The sequence below is a fragment of the Capsicum annuum genome, unplaced genomic scaffold (assembly GCF_002878395.1).
Source record: "Capsicum annuum cultivar UCD-10X-F1 unplaced genomic scaffold, UCD10Xv1.1 ctg82723, whole genome shotgun sequence".
NCBI lineage: Eukaryota > Viridiplantae > Streptophyta > Magnoliopsida > Solanales > Solanaceae > Capsicum > Capsicum annuum.
The window spans coordinates 392,905-403,818 of NW_025893537.1; positions in this window are offsets into that span (position 1 = coordinate 392,905).

Below are 10,914 nucleotides of genomic sequence, written 5' to 3' on the forward strand. Positions count from 1 at the left end.
ATTGACTAATAACATTTAGGGGGTAATTTACTTCATGGGAAATGTTTTTGGAGTGAGGAAAATACCAAAATATCGCTAAGGAATAAAAAATATCACAGAATTCATTAGTTGATGACCAAGGTTGATTGGCCGTTACTCAGGTGATAGGCCATCATCAAGGTCGTCAGTTTTGGGATGGATTTTACCACTTTATGCCCTAGGCTGATGACTAGGGCTGATAGGCCCTCACCTAGTTGAGTAGTTCATCAGCCTCGTCATCACATTTTGGCAGACCGACACTTCAAAGCGAAATGAGCATAACTTTCTACTTCGATATCATATTAAGGTGAAACTAGTTGGTTTGGAAAGAAGACTCAACGAAATTTTATTTGATATATAGTAGGCCCTCTAATTCGATATGTACAAAAAGTTATGATTAATTAAATTTGACCCAAGTTTAAATGCTCACTAAAACACAATCGATTGGAAGGCTTTCAACTCGTCCTTGAGTTAAGGGACCTCTATGATCTCAATTTATGCTCGACTAGATTCCCATACTACATAATTTATTACCACACTAAATTTGCATAGGATTCATGGCTTCTGGAACATTTATACGTAAGAATGATGATTTACATTCTAGATCGAAATGCGGGTCATTACAAATAATGTCTACCTTGACACGAATTCTAATTCAGAACTAAAATCCATTTCAAGACAAACTTTACACCTCTTCCACTATAATGCCCTAAAAATCTGTCGTGAGATGTCACACAGTGCTTAGGACCAGAAGTGATCCCAAGCTAACCCTTCTACTGGCAAAACTCATAAGCAACTAAATGATATGCAAAAAACGACTGAGTTTACTGTGCAGAAACATAATAGCGATGGAATTTGAAAAAAATACTATATCAATACATCTTTTACATTCTAATAGGGACCAAAAATACATAACTAACTCTAATTGACATCTGTGAAGCCTCTGTACTGACTATAGATAGCTGGGATGCAACTCCAACTATCACTAATCAATACATATAAATAAGAAAATAAAGTACATCAATAACATCTAACTAAAGCCCCTGAAGTAGGAGGACACCTCATCTACTGGATGGAATATGCAAACTGTCTGAATATAGTATATGTGCTACAACTGAGCTGATACCTATATTATGAGACAATATAGCACATAGACATATATGTGGATCAGTACTTTGAAGATGTACTGAGTATATGGGGGTGAAATACATAAGTAAAACATTATCTCATCATCATAATTTGTAATACAATACATGCTAAATGTAAATGACTCACATAAGCTGGAATATCTAAAATACTGAAATATGTAGCAATGAGAAAAAAAGATACTTTATAAGTCTTGTGATCCATAACATTTAATTATACTAAGTGTAGAAAGGACTCACTCTTAATCTAAAATATGAAAGCTAAAACCTGTGGCTAATATCTTTTTGTAGAGCATAATCCGAGTAAAAATTGTGAGCCTTAACACTTAGTTTTATAAAAACTTTAGTTTTATAAAAATTTTTCTATAAATCTTTTTTTCTAAAAGTCTTTACTATTAGGGTAAAAAACTTTATCTAAAGGGAAAATACTTTTATCTTAAGGCTTCAAATCAATAAGCTGTTTTAAGAGTAGGGGACTTCTTTTGGGAGTTTCTTCAAACTGACATACACCATGTGAGCATCCATGGAGTCCCACATCTAGCCACCATTAGGTAGGACTGTTCTACCCTTGCCATCGGAATAGAACTTCTATCTTAAGTGATCACAATCTGAGTCCTCCACGTAGAAGTGGGAATAAATCTGAATCCTACATTGGCACGTAGTTCTGGGGTATGAAACCATATTAACCTCCCCATCTCGGTGCTAAATACTACTCCCATTCTTATGCTCAAGATCTTAAGAAATCCACTTCAAAAATAGAACAAGGGTTTACAAGAAAATCAATATGCTTTTCTTTCTTTACATCTCAAGTTATCTGAACAAAGTGGATTCTTATTTTAGCTTAGGACCAAAAGATCAAATCTTTATCAAAATTTGTGAATAATCTTATCTGAAGGTGCTCATGGAACAAATAATCTCAAAATAACAATCTTAAATTAGGGCTTAACAACCCATGCATCAATCTCATGTTGAAACATCTTAAATTCATGCCTGATGATTTAAACACTCATAATTCATCATAAAATTTGGAAATTTCTGCATAATGCATAGAAATATGAATATAGTCATGTAATTCAACTTCTAAATCATGGGAAATCTCATAATCTTGCAAATAATGATAACGGGCATAAACCCTAACTTTAGTTTCATGGGAAATCTCATAAATTGCAGTAAATTTGTAATTAAAATAAAGTTTTGGGCACAAGGATGAAATAATTATCCTTGTTCAAATCCCACATACCTTGATAGATTATTAGATGAACAAGCTTGCTTTTGAGATCCTATTTGTGTTCTTATATGATAATTCTTGGTGTTCTTGAATTGAGAACTTTGAAACCTGAACTAATTTGGGAAAGGAATGGTGGAATCTTGGGGATTCTTGAAGTTGAATGATGAAGCTTAGGGTTTTGATTGAGAGAAATTTTGATAAGCATAGAAGTCTTGTAATAGGGTTAAGTCGTGTGTTTGGAATGATTTGGGGGCTTAGGAATTGACCAAAACACCCCCTTGAGATTTTAAACGATACTGGAAAAGCAACAAAAATCCCAATTTGGTTGGCCACTGCAACGCACCATGATAACGCTCAAAATACACTCTTGAATGGGTGTAAGTGATCGTCGTCAATATAAAACCCAACTATGTTGGGGTCGAATTCCACAGGGAATATGGTGTGAACTCAAGTCGTTTGCAATTTAATTCACTAATAGTTTAATGTTTCCTGAAATGGGGGTTTAAGTTTCACAAATGATTGTTTGTCACTTTAATTTCGATGTTTGTAACCAAGATTTAATGAAATAACCAGAATTATGTTCACTAGGGCTTACGGTACATAATAGATGCTAGAGGTGACTCAAGATTCTCACGGTGATTAGGATAACAAGCTATCTTTATCGATGATATGCTCAAATGTCTCTCAATCTATTTAAGCATCTAATTTCCTAATCCTCTTGGACTTAGTGAATTTCTATTCACTGTCCAGATTTTACCTCAAGTTAACAACTTTGTTACAGTGTTGATTATTAAACGAAGTATTTCCGAGTCCCTGTTGATAATTCACTTCCTACTGTATATGATTTCTTTCTCAAGAAAATCAAAGTAGGTGTGTCTACTATTTTCAACCAACAGACGTTAATTAAAATCTCAGAATTATCAATAAATCCTAACACCTATTAAATTTTGAGTATTTAGCACATCGTCATGACCTAACCCTAGATCCCATAATTCAGGTTAATGGAATTTAGCTGCTCATGATGCAAGGAACAAGTACACGAATTAAATTCATAAGTGAGAAGATTAACTTACAACAATGATGAAAATCAAGAAGTATAACTTGAATTGAACCACGGTACAAAACTCCCAAAATATATTTTAACTAGCCAGAGAGAAATATCGTATGTTTTTTTTCGAATAAAGATGAGTCCAAAAAAATAATTATTTTCTAGAAAAACCTAAAATAAGGCTTTAAATAGTTTAACCTAATTAAGGAAATAAAATCAAAGTTACAGCTTTTCCTCGAAATAGATGACAAAGTCCATGACGGCTTATCACGGATATCGTCAGCTCCTCTGTACTTTTGGCTTTCGCTGCCAAAGGTTGACGACGATGATGACGCCTTATCACCTACCTGATGACGTGTAATGGATGTCATCACAAAACTGTCTTCAACTTCCATCTTTTGTTTAAGGATGACGACGCTCTTGATGCCTTATCACCATCCTAACAATGTGTCATGGATGCGTCACAAAACTAGCTGCAACTTTAATCTTCTGTTTAAGGCTGACGACGGTCTTGATGCCTTATCACCATCCTGGTGCCTTATCACAAAGTGTCATCACAACTTCAAATCATGACAAATCTCTGGTTAAGTTTGACGACAACTATAATAGCCTATCACAGGGCTGACGACTTATCACAGATGTCGTCAGCCACACTTCTCTTTAGATTCCTCCAGATTTCAACTTCTTTGCTTCCATTCTTATTGGTTCTCTATCCCATCAGCTTAAACTGTAAAATCAGACATACACAAATCAAAATAACAAAAGTTGCTTAAGACTTTGCAATTATTCTTGGTTAAATGTCTTAAATGTGTTAGCAATTGCTCAGACATCAACACCCTCAACTTAAAACAATTGCTTATCGTTAAGAAACTCAACACAACTAAGAGGATACATACCATATTCAGCAGCCAGTTTTCTCTTTTAAGTTCAAAAAATAGCTACCACCTCCAAAGTCAATCCAATTAAAACCAACTATGTATGTCATTGAAGAACAATAATGTAACACAAAGGACTCAAGCGATGGCCTCAATCTTAGCCACAACAACCATTCAGATACCATTGCTGCACTATCTAAGCAAGCAAGTAGCTAGCAACAATACCATTGTGAACTCACAACAAAGAAATCCCCCTCCTCGCATGTAATAAACCAAAAATTTAAATACGGGGATCATCAAAAGACTCTCACTCTCAAAATGAATTTCCAATCAGTGTATACCAATTACCATAGGCTTGCCCTTATTTTCATTACCAAGACCTTCAGATAGGCCAGCTAGGATCACTATAGGACTTGTTTTAGGCTTATAATGTAGGATCGGGCTAGTATGATATTCAAGGTCATTTAAAGTTGCTATGCCTCCTTGACACTACATTACTCTCTTAGGGCTCACTTATTCACCTCTTTTTTATTTTCTTTTCCATTGATCACACATGTTCAAGTTGGGTGCCTCTTTTTTTTTAGAATAGCGCCTAACTTTTATTCTTCTTTTTCTTTATTCTACCCTTCTTCATACTCATCTTACACCATGCACCCTTATGATAGCCACCCTCAACTTAGGCTATTTGCCTAGGTCAAGGTGCACAGTTTCCAAGGAGAACCAGGGCCAAATAGGTTCATTATGGTATAAATGGGAAGGTAAAAGGTGTCATAAGGAAGAAATAAGCTAATTAGGCTAAAAATAGGGATCAAGGGATATAATGCACATAGGGTAGGCTATTTAGGATAAAAGTGGGTTAATCAACAAAATGGCGTTTGATCCTTTCCTAACCCCTATCTTTTAACCATGATAAGACTAACCAGGCAAGTTTTGGCTTTAGCATATAGAGGGAATTAAGTAGTTGCTCACACACACATGGCACGTAGTATATCGCAGGCCACCACTTATCTAGTTTATGCAATTGTTCAGCAATGATCATCAAGTAGCTAGAACTAATGCCACAACAAGATTCACAATGGTCATAAGTAAATATAATTCACACAGTATTTGCAAACAAAACATTGGAGAGGTGTTTAAAAATCAATCAAAAACATGTAAACTGCTTTCTATACTTTTATTTCTCCTAGTTACCACAAAATATGTTACAACAATAGACTACCTTACACGCTCAACTCAAAATCAAAGAAAAATTAAACTAAGGGTTAGAGTATACCTGGAATGGATCAATCTTGGGTGTCATGGGTTGCCTCTCATGCAGCGCCTGATTTAACATCGCGGCACGACTCAGGTATCTTGATTACTTTAGACTTCATCAAGACAGATAATGTTGACACTTTTCACTGATTCTTTCAGGCCAATGTAAAACTTGACACGTTGCCAATTTACCTTGAAGGTACTGACGTCTTTGTTTTTGAGTTCCACTAATCCAGATGAGTGGACTTGACTAACTCTAAAAGGGCCTGACCACTTAGATTTTAGCTTACCTGGGAACAATTTGACTCTGGAATTGAATAGAAGCACCAAGTCACCTTTTTGAAATTCTCATTTCTCTATTCTCCAATCATGGTACTTTTTCATCTTTTATTTATATAGATCTTCTCATTCATAGGCCTTAAGATAGAATTCATCCATCTCATTTAATTGCCTTAGTCTCAGCTCTGCTGGTTTCTTTCTAGTCAGATTTAACCTTTTGAGTGCCCATAAGGTCTTATGCTCTAGCTCTATTGGTAAGTGGCGAGATTTTCCATAGACTATCTGAAATGGTGATATGCCAATAGGTGTCTTAAAAGCAGTCCGATATTCCCACAAGGCATCATCGAGCTTTCGAGACCAATCTTTTCGGCTAGCATTCACCATTTTGGCTAGGATGGCTTTAATTTTATGATTTGATATCTCCACTTGCCCATTGGTTTGTAGGTGGTATGGAGTAGCCACTTTGTGCTGTTTCACCCAATATTTTGCCAAAGCTGCTTGAGATTTATTTTGCAAAAATGAGATACTCCATCACTTATGATAGTATGTGTTACTCTAGAGTGAGAGAAGATGTTCTTCTTGAGAAAAGCAACAACCCTCTTCCCTTCATTATCAGAAAAGGCTACAGCTTCGACCCATTTTGAGATGTAGTCAACACCAACTAAAATATACTTTATCTCGTACGAGCTCACAAAAAGGACCTATGAAATCAATGCCTCAGACATCAAATAATTCCACTTCAAGCATCTTAGTCAAGGGCATCTCATGTCTTTTAGAGATTGACCCCTGCCTCTAGTATTGTTCATATTTTAGCACGAACTCGTGGACATCCTTGAAAAATGTTGGCCAATAATAGCCACTCTGCAATACCGTCCTAGCTGTTCGGTCACCTATGTGGCGATCCCCGACTGAGGAAGCATGACGTGCTTCTAATATGCACAATACATCCACTTCTGGCATGCATCTCCTTAAAATATTATCTGCACATCTTGTAGGAACTTCTTCCTATGATGGAAAGAAAGGTTTTTTGAGATAACCTCACTCACAACATAATTTGCATAATCCGCATACCAAGGCAATTTTTCCATACCGACAACCAAAATCTCCTCATCAGGGAATGCATCATTTATCTTTATTTCATCATTACTTTCCTGTTCACCTTCCATTCTAGATAGATGATCTGCAACCTAGTTTTTACAGCCTTTCTTATCCTTGACCTCAAAGTCAAATTCTTGCAGAAGCAATACCCATCTGATCAACCTTGGTTTAGCATCCTTCTTAGCCATCAAATACCTCAAGGCAGCATAGTCGGTGTGGACCACTACTTTGGTCCAAAGAAGATAAGCTCTGAACTTCTTGAACGCATACACTACAGCCAGAAGTTCCTGTTTAGTAATGGTGTAAATCTTTTGCGCTACATTCAGTGCTTTGCTGGCATAATATATTAGATGGAATAGTTTGTCCCTCTTTTTCCCTAATACATCTCCAAGGGCCACACCACTTGCATCACATATGATCTCAAATGGTTTTGTCCAATCAGGTGAAATAACAACAGGGGCCTCAATCAGCTTCTTTTTAAGGCATGCAAATGCCTTCAAGCACTCATCATCGAAGAAAAATTTCACCTTCTTCTCCAAAAGTTTGCAAAGTGGATTTGCAATCTTTGAGAAGTCTTTTATAAATCTCTTATAAAAGCCAGTATGTCCAAGAAAACTGCACACCCTTTTCACTGAAATAGGAGGTGGTAGATTCTCAATAACTTCCACCTTTGCTCGATCAACTTCTATCCCCTTTTTGAAAATTTTGTGGCTGACAACGATGCCCTCCTTGACCATAAAATGGCATTTTTCCCAGTTAAGCACCAAATTAAATTCAATACATCTTTGCAAGGCTACATTCAAATTTACCAAACACATCTCAAATGAATCACCCACCATAGAGAAATCATCCATGAATATCTCTATGGTGTCCTCCACCATGTCAGAGAAGATAGACATCATACACCGTTCAAAAGTGGCGGGCGCATTACATAGCCCAAATGGCGTCCTTTTAAATGCAAAGGTGCCATATGGGCATGTGAACGTCGTCTTCTCCTGGTCTTCAGGAGCAATACATATTTGGTGTATCTAGAATAACCATCCAAGAAACAATACCACCCCTGCCAGCTAATTGATCAAGCATTTGGTCTATAAAGGGCATCGAAAAGTGGTCTTTCAGAGTCCAAGAATTTAGCTTGCGGCAGTTCACGCAAACTCTCCACCCAGTTACAGGACTGAGCAGAATCAACTCATTCTTTTCATAGCAACCATTGTCATACCCCATTTTTTGGGTACGCATTAAACTGGGCTCACCTACTTACTGTCAAAAATAGGGTAAACCACTCCTGCATCCAAACACTTAATAATATCCTTCTTAACTACCTCTTGAATTAGTGGATTAACTACCTCTATGGTTGGAATACAATCCTCCTTAACCTGAATTTTATGCGTGCAGGTTCCCGAGGGAATGCCAATAATATCTGCAATGGTCTACCCTATAGCTCTCTTATGCTTTTAAAGTACTAAGATAAGTCCATTCACCTATTTTTCCCCCAAATCAGCTACAATAATAATAGGTACCATGTTCCCATTGCCCAAAAACATGTACAACAGGTGCCCAGGCAATTTCTTCAATTCTAACAAAGGAGGCTCCTCAATAGATGGCTTGGCTGGTGGCGTTGGTCGATTAGCCAGGTCAAGGTCTAGATTTTATGAGAATAAGGATATAAACCCATGCCTGTCAAGGCACAAACCATCTCTTCATACTCCCCAATGACTTCACTATCATAATTTATCATGACCGCAGCTAAAGGTTTGATAACAAGTTGCTCAGCTATGGGCACCTCCTATTCATCCTCATAATACACATCAACTACTGAGAACATACTCATCTCTTTATGTAGCTTCATTGATTTGCCCACATCAAATCATACCACTTCATCATTCATCCTGAATAAGAGTTCACTTGCTCTCAAATCAATCAGCACACTTTCTGTTGTGAGGAAAGGTTGACCCAAGATTATTGGAACCTTGAAGTCCACCTCACAATATAGAATGACAAAGTCTAAAGGGAATATAAAGTTGGACACCTTTACCAACACATCATACAGAATGCCAATAGGTCAATTTATTAACCTATCCGCCATCACGTGTCTTATGTTAGTGGGTGTGGGATTTCCCAAACCCAAATTTCTATAAATAGTTAGTGGCATCAAATTAACGCTTACTCCCAGATCACATAGTGCTTTGGTGAATTCCATTATCCCAATTGTGCAGGGAATAGTGACTGCACCTAGGTCTGGCTTCTTCTGTACTAGGGTCCTAGTAGAAATAGTGCTACAAAGGTGTAGATCTACCTCCAATTCATAGCTCACCGCTCATTTCTTAGTCACAAGGTCTTTTTCTTTTATTAATTTTTCATATCCTGGCATTTACTCAAGTGCTTCAACCAGGGGCACATTTTCTGTCAATTGCTTGAGTATTGCCATGAATTTACTGAATTTAGCATCATCAGCCTTCTTCTTCAATCGTTGAGTAAAGGGATGTGGTGGACTCGGGATAGATTTCAATACCACTTCCTCTTCCTTATCTTTTTCTTTCTCCAAAGCATCAACAGAGCTATCCAGATTTTCAGACTCCACTGGTTTGCTTTCTTTAGTTTCATCAACAACCACCTCACCATCTATAGATTTTCCCACAGAAGGTCCAGGTAAGATCTTACCACTCCTAGTGGTAATCTCCATACATGATCCATCATTTCGTGGATTCTAAACCATATCACTAGGTAAAGTACCACTTTTTCTTTTGTTTAGTGTTGCAGAAAGTTGGCTCATCTGCTGCTCTAACTGCTTAATAGAAGTAGAGTGTGAACTAACCAACTAACTCAGGGTAGAGAATTCACTCTTCGTAGTGGTTACCCCCTAGCTGGTAGCTTCAACTCCCTTCAACAATTTTTCCGTCATGTCCTCTATGGACATCTTGCCAAATCTAGGTGGTGCCCGACTTCCAGGAGGAACATCCAAACCACTCCTATCATTATTGCTTCTCCAGTTTCCTTACTCCCTATCTTTACAATCAGGCTTGTCATAAAAGTTCTGACCTTGATTCCCTTGGCTATTGCCTCGGAATCCCCCCTAATTATTAACATAATTTGCCTCCTCATCTATATCAATAGCAATAGTGCACTGAGATTCCACAGCCGTAACCTTTTCAGTCTTACCTGACAGCAAGTTCTTGGTCAACAAGTCCATCTGAATCTTTAAGTGGGCTATGTCTTTGTCTCTCTCCTCTCCCTTCTACACTGCTCCATAGTCATACAATCGGAAACAATCAGGCTAGCTACCACAGAATCCCTGGTATGCCAAGCCTGACTCTGTTTGGTCATTTTATTCAGCATGTCTGAAGCATCTTGAAAAGAAAGGTCAATGAATGAACCACCTGCAACATTATCTTCAATTGGCTTTTTCACAGAGTTAAAATCTATGTACAAAGTCTCCATCAAGTGCAAGCGATCATCGTCAATATAAAACCCAACTAGGTTGGGTCGAATCCCATAGGGAATATGGTGTGAACTCAAGTTGTTTGCGATTTAATTCACTGATAGTTTAACGTTTCCTGAAATGTGGGTTTAAGTTTCACCAATGATTGTTTGTCACTTTAATTTCGATGTTTGTAACCAAGATTTTAAGAAATAACCAAAATTTTGTTCACTAGAGCTTACGGTACATGACAGATGCTAGAGGTGACTCAAGATTCTCACGGTGGTTAGGATAACAAGCTCTCTTTATCGATGATATGCTCAAATGTCTCTTGACCTATTTAAGCGTCTAATTTCCTAATCCTCTCGGACTTAGGGAATTTTTGTTCACTATTCAGATTGTACCTCATGTTTGCCAACCGTGTTATAGCGCTGAATATTAAACGAAGTATTTTTGAGTACCTATTGATAATTCACTTCCTACTGTATATGATTTCTTTCTCAAGAAAATCAAAGTAGGTATGTCTACTGTTTGTAACCAATAGACGTTAA